This window comes from Canis aureus, chromosome 11, assembly GCF_053574225.1.
Source record: "Canis aureus isolate CA01 chromosome 11, VMU_Caureus_v.1.0, whole genome shotgun sequence".
Taxonomy (NCBI): Eukaryota; Metazoa; Chordata; class Mammalia; order Carnivora; family Canidae; genus Canis; species Canis aureus.
The window spans coordinates 13,655,035-13,669,112 of NC_135621.1; the positions used below are offsets into that span (position 1 = coordinate 13,655,035).

The window sequence follows — 14,078 nt, forward strand, 5'->3', positions numbered from 1 at the left end:
ATTTATTCATGAGACACACACACACACACACAGGCAGAGACCCAGGCAGTGGGAGCAGCAGGCTCCACGCAGGGAGCCCGACGTGGGGCTGGATCCCTGGTCCCCGGGGTCACGCCCTGGGCCGCAGGCAGGTGCTCACCCGCTGAGCCACCGGGCTGCCCTATACCTTCGTATTTTTGGACCTGTCATTTTCCTTAACTTTCAAAGACTGTTTTCTTTCTTTCTTTTTTTTTTCTCAGTGGCTCCTTAGAGGTTCCAGTTGTGCTGCAATGCAGAGGTTGACACAGGTGGATAGAGGTGGTGTGTGTGTGTGTGTGTGTGTGTGTGTGTGTAAGCTGCATTTTGAGCTTTACCTCGGATAAATTGAGAATTTCCTAGAGGAGAAAACGATGCAGTAGGTAGGTAGTGTTTTTTAGTGGACTTAGTTCTTAGCTACTAGACTGTGTGTGTGGGGGGGCAGGGGGGAGGTTTGTATGCAACGAGGCTTTTCTGCATTTAATAGTGATTTTTCAATGATGATGGCAAGAGAATGCAAATGCATTCACTGAAGGTTGTGACCGGCTGCAGATGACCATTGCATTTTTTTTTATTTTTATTTTTTGCAATGTAAAGTGCACACAAACCGTTTATTATGAAGCCAGTGACCCTTTTCCTGTGCTTCTCACCTTGTGCTTATATTAAGATGTATACTGTAGTTTTTTTAGGTACTTATCTCATTCTCTCTCCTCCCACTGCTGAAAGGGGAGGTAATATCCTGCATTAGGGAAAAATAGACTGAAGTGGTGAGTTCAGTGAGCTCTCTTCCTGTGCAAAAGAAAAGTTATTTCAGTGTTGTTGATTTTTCAGCAGGCAAAGGGTGGCTGACTTTTTAGAAATTCTTGTTTCTTTTATTCCTTTATTGATTGTGGTCAAAGGGTGGTTGATTTTTACAGTCCCTGGTGGGGGGAAAAGTTAAATTAGATTTAGACATTGTGGATTCTTAGCCATTTGCAATGCTTGATTGTTTAGAGCTTACGGTTGGAATATTGGAATTGAGAAAACCTGCAAAAGGAGTCAAGTTAGATATGATCATGGATCCATAGTGCAAGTAGGATAGTATGATAGGTTTTTTGATAGTATGGTAGGTGTTTTGAAGGAGAAATATTTAAAGAATTGTAAGAGCAGAAAAAGGCAGTTGGGGAATTTCAGGTGCCCTTAGGCTCTGTAAATTTCATTAGGTTCAGGTCCATTCGATAGATGTTGAATATTTGCATTGTAAATTTTATTGTATTATTGAAGTCAATGAGTACTGAATTTTTGCTATGTTAGGCATCAAGCTCTGTTAGGCAACCGCGTAGGAATGAATATACAGCCGTAACCATTAAAATTCATGTTTTGGCAATAATTTTCTAAGGTGTGTCAGAAATCATGAAGAGGTGAATTGTATTGCTTGGGCATATTAAAATTTTTTTTCTAATTAGAGGTGGGTGTTGTGTGTTTTATGAAAAGTACTGTTAGGCATTATAGGATACAAAGATGAAGCATTTGGTCTTTAGGAATTTGAAATCTAGAAGTCCTGAGATGTAAGATATTTACATAAAAGTATGTAAATACTGTGTGAGTGGGATGACCTAAAGTTTGGAGTTCTATGAAAAGAAAATGGGTTCATTTTTAACTGGAGTAAGCAGCTAAAAAGTAGAAAGTGGTGGAGATAAAAGAGCACTCTGAAGCTGTTGAGCACTTGGCATCACGCTTCATGCTGGTCACACTACGTACATTTTCTAAGCTTCACAACGACATAAAAGCATCTTAATAAATAATGAGGGCAATGCTTAAGTATGTTAGGTAGCTGAGCCTCAGTTTGAATCCAGGTCTGCCTGGTGTCAAAGCCTGTGCATTTCCACTCCATCATGCTACTTCTCAATAAACTGGTAGCCTGAGTTTAACATTGCAGAGGGTGAGACTTTTCTGACACAAGAATTTAGGGGTCGGGAGTAGGTGGATGAAGACTTTTCAAATAAAGGGAGTGATGCAAGTGCAGGCATGGAGGTGGGAAAGTTCACTGTATACACAGAAGAGTTAATGGACAGATTGCTTAGAATATAGGGTTCATTTTTGGCAATAAGAGTTGAGGTTTGAAATTTTATTTTGGGGCTGGATTGAGGAATATATATATATATTTTAAGATTCTGTTTATTTGAAAAAAAAAAAGATTTTATTCATGAGAGAGACAGAGAGAGCGAGAGAGAGGCAGAGATACAGGCAGAGGGAGAAGCAGGCTCCATGCAGGGAGCCTGATGTGGGACTCGATCCCAGGTCCCCAGGATCAGGCCTTGGGCTGAAGGCGGCGCTTAACCGCTGAGCCACCGGGGCTGCCCAAGGAATATATTAAATGCTGTATTTAGGGGTTCAACATTTAGGAGGTACTGAGAAGCTACTAGGTCTCATAGTGTAGTGTGCAAAATGATTTGTTGTAGAAAGCCAGCTTTCAAGATACATACTGGGCAAGGGCAGTGGCATTGAGATGGGGTGGGTGGAGGAGGGATTGTTGGGGAAGGTTTAGAGAAACTGGAAGATGAAAATTATATTTTAAGTGTGGATGATGGTGATGGTGGTACTATTACTAGAAATATAGGCAAAGAGGTGCATAATGAGATCAGTTTTGAATACATTGAGTTTTTTTTTTTAATATAGTTGCAAAACCCTGGAAATGCCCAGAGGCTTTTGGAAATGTGGGTTTGTAGTTCATGAGAGAGGTCAGTGTGAGGCATGTATTAAACATGGGTGTAGAGAATAACACAAATAGATGTACTAGTTGAATCGGGGTAAGGAGATGAAAGAGCCGAGAGGGACTTTACAAGGAAAGGGGAAAAAATGAACCTTTATTTTTGATGGCATCTGCTTAAAACAGAAGGAGAAGATAGTCTTTACTGTATTCTGCTCCCTCTCATTGCAGATTCAGATGGAGTACAAAGACTCTGATCATTGAAAATCTAATGGGGAAATAAAACTTTCTTGCCATTGCTAGCAAGAATATTATGCTACGGTTTCATGGAGGATGAACTATTTCAGACTTACTTGTTCCAGGGTATTGGGCTCTAGTTACTTAAGAGCTGTTTGGTCGTTTCTCTTGAGCGTTTGTTGGCAAGTGATATGTGAGGATTTGGAAGCAGATCCCTGGTAGGTATTCTATTTATTTAAATTTATGACTTTCAATTTTGGTTTCAATAACAAAAGCCTTTGAATATTCAAATATAATTTTTGTCCCTCCTATTCCTACTGGCTGCTAATAGTGCCTTTCATGGAAAACCGTAATCAATTGCATATTTTTCTTCCAACTCTCTTTTATAAGTATTTCTGATTAACACAGATAGTTTTGTCTTTAATATTCTGATTATCCTAGAGGGCGGGAATGATAAGATACTTTCATCCGTTGTGTAATGATACATATATAAAGCTATATATTTTTATTTGGAAACTAAGTACTATGGACTTAAGGAATTTCATGTAGTTTTCCGTTTGATATTTAAGTGTGGGGAACCTGTGTATTAATGTGTAAAAGATTTTTTAGTTTGCAGAATGAGGCTTAGAGTTGTAACTTTTTGAGGGCAAGTTTATTATTTTTAGACTGAGTTACCAGGCAAGTGTTTATTTCCTTCTTGAGAGTTAATACATTCCTTTTGTTTTTGAGGAATATGTTTTTTACTATATTACAGGCACTTGGGAATGTCCTAAGAGTCCTGCGTCAGTCTCCGTGGAGGCAGGGGGTTTTGTGTGTGCTTTGTCTGGGCTGGTTGGCTTAGTTGCAGTGAGCCTGGTATTAATGAGGCAAAGGTCAGGAGTTCCATTTAGCTTCGGTCTGAGTGATGGCCCGGGAAGTACACCTCTAGCCAGCTGTCTTGGAAATTCCTCGGTTGTCATTGGTCACGAAGGTGACTGGATTAGGATGGATCTTTATACCACTGAAAAAATATTAAAGGAAACCTAGCATAATGGTTAGTAATTCTGACTCTGGAATTAGAGAGACCTGTGTCAAAATTCTTGGTCTGCAATGTTGGGAGAGTCCCTAAACCTCTCCAAGCCTCTATTTCCTCATTATTGAATAGGTTAATATTTGGTTTGGGCATGTCCTCCCGTTGTTTTCTTTTTCCAAGTGGGAGTTAGCTGCTTAGACCTGTGGTTCCCCAGTGCTGGACTATGGAGAGGTGTCAGCCCATGACAGAGTTTTCACTTGTCTGAAATGAGAATGGGTTAGCTTTTCATAAAGCTAAATCTATTGAATTTAAAAGATAATATTTTTTCCTAAAATTATCTTTTACCATTTTTGACGGAAGCATATTCTTTTATGAGATAATGATGGTAGCAATTGGTTGTTATTTTCTTTTTAAATGTTCTTGGCAAAATAAAAGTTGGCAACTCTGCTGGTCCCCCAGTTTTGTCTTTAAGATTACCGTTCTGTGAGATCTGAAAATCTTGACTTAAACAGAACCAGGGAATTGGGGGAGATTACTTATTCAATATATCATATATAGTCTGGTTTGGGGTACATTCTAACCCTTCTGTTGCCCTATAGAGGCTGTATTGTGATTCTCACGACCACTGAATTTAATCTTGTCGGGTTTTACTTTAAGACTTTTAAGGAGCAGTTCAGATTATTTTCAGTTCAAAGTTGCTTCAAATTATTTAAGTCTGTATTTCTCAACCAGAGTCCCAGGAGGAAACTGGTGAACTGTGGGGGCTGCCTGGGGGTGCTGATGTAAGTCATTACTCTGTTGATTAGCCAACAAGATAAATAACTAGCCTTTGACATAGTGAAGTAGTAGAAATTGGCTTTCCTTTTCACCTCTTCTGCAGGGAAGCTAGAGCAAGAAAAGCTTTTTTTTTTTTTTTAAATTTAATATAGCAAGTAAACCTTGTACAAATATCAGTATTCAAAAATGCTTTCTAGAGAAAGAATAGTTCAGCACTTTGCATAATGGGTTATGTAAGTGGAGCCACAGAAGTCCTCATGGGGACACAAACCAATTATTAGCATAAGCGCTATTGAAATTGCATTCAGTTGACTAGATGAGAAGCATTTTGACTCCCCTCCGTGCACTTAGCTTTGGAGGAGTGGGTGCGGAAAATTTAAGGCGCATACCTAGCCTAAATGACTGTTAAATTAAGGCTTAACGTTTGTTTCCTTTTAGTGTTTTTGGTTAGGTAATTTTCAAAATTGGGAGTGTTATAGAAATACTGAATATGTGTTAGAATGCCTAAAGCAAAATTTCAGATTAAGCTGATATAGGTTAGGCCCTCTGTCTTTTAATTTTAAAGGAACCTGAAAGTTTGCTGCATTAGAAAGTAAGGATGTTGTTGTTTTATAGTTTCGTTGTATACCATTATTTCTGGTAAATAAAAGACTCATACAGAATTCATTTATTTTAACAATGCTTACATTTTTCCTTCAAATTACTCCTATTGGCAGAAATGAATGGTATGCTCAGGAGTCTGGAGAGGTAGTCCAAAGTGTCCTGCTACAACTAGAAAATTTCACGACTCCTATAGGGTTTTATTTTTAAAAATTCACACAAATTTCATGTTTTGCTATTTTATGTAGATGTAAACAGTATTATAAAGTACTGTCAACCAAAATTGGTGCCCTGAAGAAGGGGCAGTATGTTTATCCTATGGATTTTCATATCCCTATGATATGGCTAGTGGCACTGTGCTTAACTGTTTAATTTTAGCTCATTTAAAAAAAAAAGCTGTGTTCTAATGGTTTTTGGTGGAACACAGGATGGTGGACAATTATTAACACTTTTACATGCTTTTAACAAACAGACTGTTTTGAATACTACCATGGAGCTGTAGTTTCATAGAAATCAAACGACTTTAAAAAGAGATTTAATCAATTTTAAGATGTTCATTTATATTTAAGATTATTGAATTATTAATATATTTCTATATTGATATAAAATATATTTAAATATAAAAATACAGCAGCAGTGTCTAATTGAACTTTCTTAATTATGGAAATGTTCTGTATCTGTGCTATTCAATATAGTTGCCCTTATATGGCTACCAAGCACTTAAATAAAATGTGTCTAGTGATACAGGGGAACTAAATTTTAAATTTTATTTGATTTTAATTAATTTAAATGTGAATAGCCCCAGTTGAGGCTAGTGACTACTGTGTAAGAAGTGCTACCCTCAAGGGCTGGTAAGACATGGAGAAGGGAGGTTAGAAGCCTTCATACCACTGCTCAGCTTAGTTATAGGCAAAATTAGGCCCTTGATACATATTTCTTAATGAAATAGTATTTTTACTGTTTCCATTTTTTTAAAGAATTTATTTATTTGAGAGAGAGAGTGTGTGAGAGAGCACATCAGAGAGCACAAGCAGGGGGAGCGACAGAGGGAGAAGCAGGCTCCCTGCTCAGCAGCTAGCCTGATGGCGCTGAGCCCACCGCCCTGGGATCATGACCTGAGCTGAAGACAGACACTTCACTGACTGAGCCACCCAGGTGCCCCGTGTTCAATTTTTTAAAAAGATTTATTTACTTACTTGAGAGAGAGCAGAGCGAGTGTGCATGAATTGGGGGGAGGAGCAGGAGAGGGAGAGAGAAACTAAGCAGACTGCACACTCTGTTGAACCCCTCAAGGCTTGATCTCACCACCCTGAGATCACAGCCTGAACCAAAACCAAGAGTCAGAGGTTTAACTGAGCACTCCACCGAGGTGCCCCCATTGTTCCGATTTTTAAGACCAAAGTTTGTGAAGTGTTCTAGGTTTTTTAGAGAGTGATCACTAGTCTTGATTTTTTTCTTCTGCATTGATTTTTAAATTTTATTTTTATTACAAAAGTGTACAGTATCCTGAATGTACAATTTAAATAATTATAAAATGAACTACCACTAACTGGCTTGAAAAATTGAACATTGCCAGTATCTTTGAAGTCCCTTTATACTCCTTACCACTTGTGTTCTTGGACACTGGACACGCTTCCTAAGAAACCACCATCTAAATTTTGTGTTAATCATTCCCTTTTCCTTTTAATTTTCATGAATTAAAGAAAATTTCATTTCTCTCTCTCTTCCAGTTTGGAAGTTAATGTAGTTTTATGTAGTTTTCCTTTATTTTAGTTTTTCCTGACTCCCAACAAATTAGATATTATTATGTTTTAAACATTGTTGCTTTAATTTGCTTCTACATTTACAAGTGTCTTTGCTCAACATTTTCATTTGCATCTTGGACCTCTTGTTTGGGATCTAAGATAATTTTTTCTTTGCCTGAAATATATCCTATACAAGTTTCTTCAGTGAGGGTCTGTTGTTGGAAAACTTTTCATCTGTTTGAAAATATTTTTATCTAAATCCCATTCCCAAGATGGGCTTTTCTGAGTATACATTCTTTGTTATTTTTTTCTTTGCTCATTGTAGATTTTATCCCATTCTCTTCTGCCTTTTATTGCTGCTGAAAAATCTGTGATCCATCTAATTGTCATTCTTTTATGATGACTATATTTAGAATATTTAGAATCTGATTTCCATACTTTGATTTTGATATGTCTAGAAATTGATTTCTTTTTATTTATCATGCTTGGAATTCACTAGGCCATGGAATCTGACAATTGGTGTCTTTTAACAGTTTTGGGGGACTTTTGGCCATTTTCTCCTCAAATTTTATCTTCCATGTATTTTATCTGGAACTTGTATTTGAGGTAGGTCTTCTTACTCTACCCACCATGCCTCTTAACCTGCCTTTCATTGTTGCCATTTCTTTATCTTTCTGTGTTGTGTTCTGGATAGTTAGATCTTTTCTTCCAGTTAGCTAATTCTTGCTTCAGCTATGTTCAACTAGGTTATTGAATTAAAAAGTTTTTTTCACTTTGTTTTAACTGTTATATTCATTTTTTAAATGATTTTATTTATTCATGAGAGACAGAGACAGAGACAGAGGCAGGCAGAGACACAGGCAGAGGAGAAGCAGGCTCCATGCCAGGAGCCCAATGTGGGACCCGATCCTGGGACTCCAGGATTGTGCCCTGGGCCAAAGGCAGGTGCCATATCGCTGAACCACCCAGGGATCCCTGTTACATTCATTTTTATAGTAAAATATACATAAGTAGAATTTACCACTTGAAACTATTTTAAAGTGTTCAGTTCAGAGATGTTAAGTACATTCACTGTCACCACTGTCCATCCCCAGAACTTTTTTATCATTGCAAACTGAGATCTGTGCCCATTAAACAATAATTTCCTATTGCCCCTTCCACCTAGCCCCTGGCAAGAACTATTTTGCTTTCTTTTTTAATGAATTTGACTATTCTAGGTACCTCATATAAGTGGATCATATAATATTTGTCCTTCTGTGTCTGGCTTATTCCATTTGCCAGACACAGGGTTCATCCATGTTGTAGCATGTTGATTGAATTTTAAAAAAATTTATTTACTGTTTTCATTGTTAGGAGTTTTATGTAGTTCCTTTTTAAGTCTGCTTTATCCTTATTATTTTTTGGTGGTCTTAACTTTTTCTTGTCATGTTCTTAAGCTATCTTTTATTTCTTAAAAACGTATTAAATATATTTATTTTATACTTTGTCTCTGATAATCCTAATATCTGAAGTCTTTGCAGATATGATTCTGATGTTTGTTTTGCTATGTTAATTTTTCAGTGTTTTTTCCCTTCATTTAAAAAAAATTAAATTCAGTTAATTAACATATAATGTATTACTGGTTTCAGAGGTAAGGTTAGTGATTCATCAGTCTTGTGTAATACCCAGTGCACATTACATCAATGTGCTCTCCTTAATGTCCATTACCAGTTACCCCATCCCTTCACCACCCTCCCCTCAGTTATTTTCCTGTGACTGAGTCTCTTATGGTTTGTCTCCCTCTTTGATATCGTCTTGTTTTATTTTTTCCTCTTTTCCCCTATGATCCTCTGTTTTGTTTCTTTTTTTTTTTTAATTTTTATTTATTTATGATAGAGAGAGAGAGATAGAGAGAGAGGCAGAGACATAGGCAGAGGGAGAAGCCGGCTCCATGCACCGGGAGCCCAACGTGGGATTCGATCCCGGGTCTCCAGGATCGCACCCTGGGCCAAAGGCAGGCGCCAAACCGCTGCGCCACCCAGGGATCCCCCTCTGTTTTGTTTCTTAAATTCTACATATGAGGGAGATCATATGGTAATTGTCTTTCTCTGATGGACTTCGTTTAGCACATCTTCTAGTTGCATCCATGTTGTTGCAAATGACAAGATTTCTTTTTATTTATTTTTTTTAAAGATTTTTATTCATGAGAGACCCAGAGAGAGAGGGGGTGGGGGCAGAGACACAGGCAGAGGGAGAAGCAGGCTCCCTGCAGGGAGCCCAATGTGGGACTCGATCTCTGGTCTCCAGGATCAGGCCCTGGGCTGAAGGCGGTGCTAAACCACTGAGCCACCTGGGCTGCCCTCTTTTTTTCTTGATGAAAAACTAAGTACAGTAATATACCTTACATTTGTATAGGGTTTTCTAGTTTGTCAAGCATTTTTATATATTATGATTTTATTTTGTAGTTCTGGAAACAAAGACTCAGAGACATAGCTAATAAGTAATAAGCATTGGAATTCAAACTCTGGTTTTCTTTTTTTTTTTTAATTTTTTTTTTAATTTTTATTTATTTATGATAGTCACACAGAGAGAGAGAGAGGCAGAGGCATAGGCAGAGGGAGAAGCAGGCTCCATGCACCGGGAGCCTGATGTGGGATTCAATCCCGGGTCTCCAGGATCGCGCCCTGGGCCAAAGGCAGGCGCTAAACCGCTGCACCACCCAGGGATCCCAAACTCTGGTTTTCTTAAGGTTCCTTTTACTAGCTATAGTTGGCTCTTAAGCATGGTCTGTGTCTTGTTCATTGTTACACTGTCAGTATCTTGGACTTTTGAATGAATAGCATAGACACATAGACGTGAGTTGCTGTCTGACAACTGTCTTATAAGGTAGTAGTTCTACTGTAATTGTGTTATTTATGTATTTTATGTTTACATATACTATACATATACTATATAAAATGTATAATTATGTATTTGTAATCACCGAGAGCTTAGGGCTTGTGTGGAGGAGTTTTTGATGCTTGCATAACCCTAGTTAAGATTTTTCAGATCAAAAATTGGATGTATTCACATATAGCAAAGACAATTTGGTTTCCTTGAGAACATTAGATGATGAAGATTAATGAGGTGGATTTTCTGATACTAATTCAATTCTTTTTCTCATTATTACACAAGTCTTTAAGACTTAGGTGATCAGAGGAAATGATTTGAGGTTTTCCTAAGGTCATTTTTTGTATTGATAAACTGGGAGGTAGTAGTGTTGGTTAATGGAATCTTTTGACCTGGTGAATTGATGGAAGCTGGGCCCTATCCAGATTCATGCCTTTTATCTCTTACCTCTAACCTTCTATCTCCCATTCTTGGTTAAAGCTAGAGGGACTTGGGTATTGAATTTTGGCTAGAACATGAATTCACTCACTGAATCACTGAGTCAGTAAATAGTTCTTGGGAGCCTGGTAGGTATCAAGAACCATGCTAGGCATTGAGGTTAAAATGGAGAATTAGGATGGATGTAGTTGCCGTCATGTAGCACAAACTAGAGGTCATGAACTATTATATCCTTTGTCTGTATTCGCCATTTATATATTTAAGTTGAATATATGTAAGAAAATCTTTATTATGTATTGAAACTTTTCTGGCAAGAGAGAATTCTGAGGGCTGTTGCTTAATGGAATATGTAAGTATAGGGTTTGAGATTCAGAAATATTCAGTTAAGCATATTCTGAAAATTGACTGATATTTTCATTTAAATTGAAGTCTTTTATTAAAGCCTTTTATTAAAGGCTGACCTAAATAAGTTATGGTTCAATCTAAAGACTGCTATTTGCCCCATATGTGGTTTTGTGAACAGTATGTAGTAGTGTCTTGGAAGTTCTATATTTCATGGCTCATTTTACATTGCTTTATCTCCCACGACCTCAAAAAAAAAAAAAGCATAATACATATGCAAGCACGTGTATTTTTAAAAAAATTTTATTTTGAGGGACAGACTCATAGGAAGTTGCAAAAATAACAAGTGTCCTATATATTCTTTGCTCAGTTTCCCCAAGTGTTATATAGTTGTCACACAAAATGAAAACCAGGAAGTTGATATTGGTATGTTACTGTTAACTAGACTACACACCATAGACAGATCTCACTATTTTTTAAAACCTGCATTTCTCTGTGTATGTGTATAGTTCTGCATAGTTTTGTATGACTACCATAATCAAGAACCGTTGCATCACCACAGAACTCCCTAGTGTTATCTCTATATATTCACAACCCCACCCAACTAGTTTTGCCATTATGAGAATATTGTGTGAATGAAATAATACAGTATGTAATCTTTTGAGATACATACTTTAAAAATATAATTTGTTTAAAAAAATTTGTTTTAAAGATTTTATCTATTAAAAAAAAGATTTTATCTAATTTACTTGAGAGAGAGAGAGAGCAAGCACGGAGGGGACAGGAGAAGTAGACCCCCGCCAAGCAGGGAGCCTGACGCAGTGCTCCATCCCAGGCCCCTGAGATCAGACCCGAGCCTAAGGCAGACACTTAATCAACTGAGCCACCCAGGCGCTCCTAATTTGTTTTAATTCAAAAGTAAAATAAGATTTCAGAAATGTTAGACAATGGAAAAAGCATATTTTGAAGTCACCACTCTAATAGTCATCATTTTGAAGTTTTTTACAGCCTTTTTCATATGATGTTTTATATCATATTTTTAGTATATGCTCAATTTTGTTTGCTTTTTTTAAACTTAGTGTTGTATTAAATATTTTCTGTTGCCATCATACTTAATTTTCACTCTTATAAGAAATGTTGCAGAAAACACCTTTGAGCATATAGATTTCTTCATACTTTTAGTTATTTCCTTAGGGCAGATTCCCAGATGTGTGATATTGAGCCAAAGGATATGAAGGTTTATTAGTCTTGAAACATTTGGTCAAATTGCTTCTCAAGAGGATAGTATTGCTCGTACTGTTTCACTGTATCCTTCTTAGATTGGGTATTAGTGTTACTTCCCTGCCCCCCCCCCCCAACGTAATAAGGTGAAAAAGGTACTTCATTGTTCTAATTTTAGAGTGCATTTCTTTATGTAACATTTTTTTTTCCTTGAAGAGGAAAATTGATTGTAATGTCAGAATGACATGAGCTTTTAAAAATGTGATTTTTGCATTTAAGTAATTTAGAAAAGCATTTTATTATCTGTTAGTGTTCAACAGTTTTGAGCAAGAGGTTGAATCACCAGATCCTTCTCTTTACCTTAACTGTAACCTCCTTAGTTGGCAGGTTTGTTACCTGCCAAATGATTGCCAGTTTCTGCATTACTTCTCTCTGGTCTCCACCATCATCTCTTAGTTACTGTGGTCAGTCTGGATCCTGGATCTTTCCCGTCTGTCCCCTCATCAGAGAGTGGCTGCTTCCCCCATTGGTGCTGTACCAGCACATCATTCATTTTTCCCGTGTTGTCAGCTTTAAGGCAGGGTTGTGCTGACTTTCCTGTGATGTTCTCCTTATGGTTAAGCCTAATCCTGGAGACTCTGTACAGTCTCTTGGGGCTTTCATTGCCATCACAGAGGTTATATGGCTGATAATGTATGGGGATACAAAAAAAAAAATAACAGAATATAAGGAAATTGTATACTTTTTACTTTTCTGTATGTTTTAGAAGACAGCAGCATTATATTCTTAGAGCAGTAGACCATCAAGGTAGTAAAAAACCCTTAATGTAAAACAAATTTTTAGTTGAATGTTACTAAGTGCCAGGCACTGTGCAAGTACTTTATTTAGTCTTTACAATTTTCCCATAAATTTTTGGGGTATCTAGATATGAAGATCTTATATATGATGGGGAGTAGATAATTGAGAAAGTTGGCTAGCAGGAATCACCAAAAAATGATACATTATTTGTAGTAGTAATTTGGATATACACTACATTCCTTCACCATTTCTTTCCCTCTACAGCGTCAGTATTTTTCTTTGTGGATGGGTCCTTTGATTAGAAATCTGGATTGTGGGGACGCCTGGGTGGTTCAGCGGTTTGGCGCATGCCTTTTTGGCCCAGGGTGTGATCCTGGGGTCCTGGGATCGAGTGCCGGGTCGGGCTCCCTTGCAAGGAGCCTGCTTCTCCCTCTGCCTGTGTCTCTGCCTCTCTCTCTGTCTCTCTCATGAATAAATAAATAAAATCTTAAAAGAAAAAAAAAAAAAGAAATCTGGATTGTCTGGGGGTGCCTGAGTGGCATAGTTTGTTAAATGTCTGACTATTGGTTTTGGTTCAGGTCGTGATCTCGGGGTCTTGACATTGAGCCCCAAGTTGTGCTTTGCGCTCCGTGTGGAGTCTGCTTGGGTTCTTCCCTTTCTCTCTCCTCCTCCCCACTTGTTCATTTTCTCTAAAATAAATAAATAAATCTCAAAAAAAAATCTGGATGGTCTTTTTAGCATAACCCATACCCCTAATCTGTTGGATATCATAACAGCATCCCTTTCCTATAGAAGGGAGAATTTAAGACATTTTCAGTGTGTTTTAAAAAATCTTTCTACAGTTTTATGCTTTTTTTCCTTATTCTTTTAAGGCTGTTTTACATATGCCTAATTCCATAATAACTTTTTAAAGAATAATTAGCCTTTGAATCTTTCTGAACTTTTCAACATAATTTTCAGAGAAAACAACCCCTTTCACACTCATCATCTGTCAGAAACAGCTGGCTCTTGTTAAGCATCCAGCTCATTTGGTGAGAGCAGAAGGGTGGGGATGTATTAAGAAAGTGGTCTACTTAGAAGACTACCAGGTGCAAGCGGTCAGCCTGTGGTGGGCATCAAGGAGTGATTTATGGAGGGATTGGAGAGCTTTATTTCTGTAAGTTATGGTAAAGTAGAGGCCTATTAAAAGAGTTTCTACTGAATTATTACTCTTATTTCCATCTTTGAGATGAGAAAGTTGAGGCTTCAGAGAATTGAGTAACATTTCTGAGGTCAGACAGGTAATAAATGATAGCGTCTGGGATTTCTATGTGGCATCTATATAGATTCAAATATT

General features: G+C 37.5%; 1 protein-coding gene across 7 annotated transcripts in view; it reads left to right on the forward strand.

Annotated features, from left to right (window-relative positions):
- The window catches only part of FRS2 (fibroblast growth factor receptor substrate 2), a 110,198-nt gene that overhangs the window by 903 nt on the left and 95,217 nt on the right, over positions 1-14,078 (forward strand). The gene's annotated exons all lie outside the window — the stretch shown is intronic.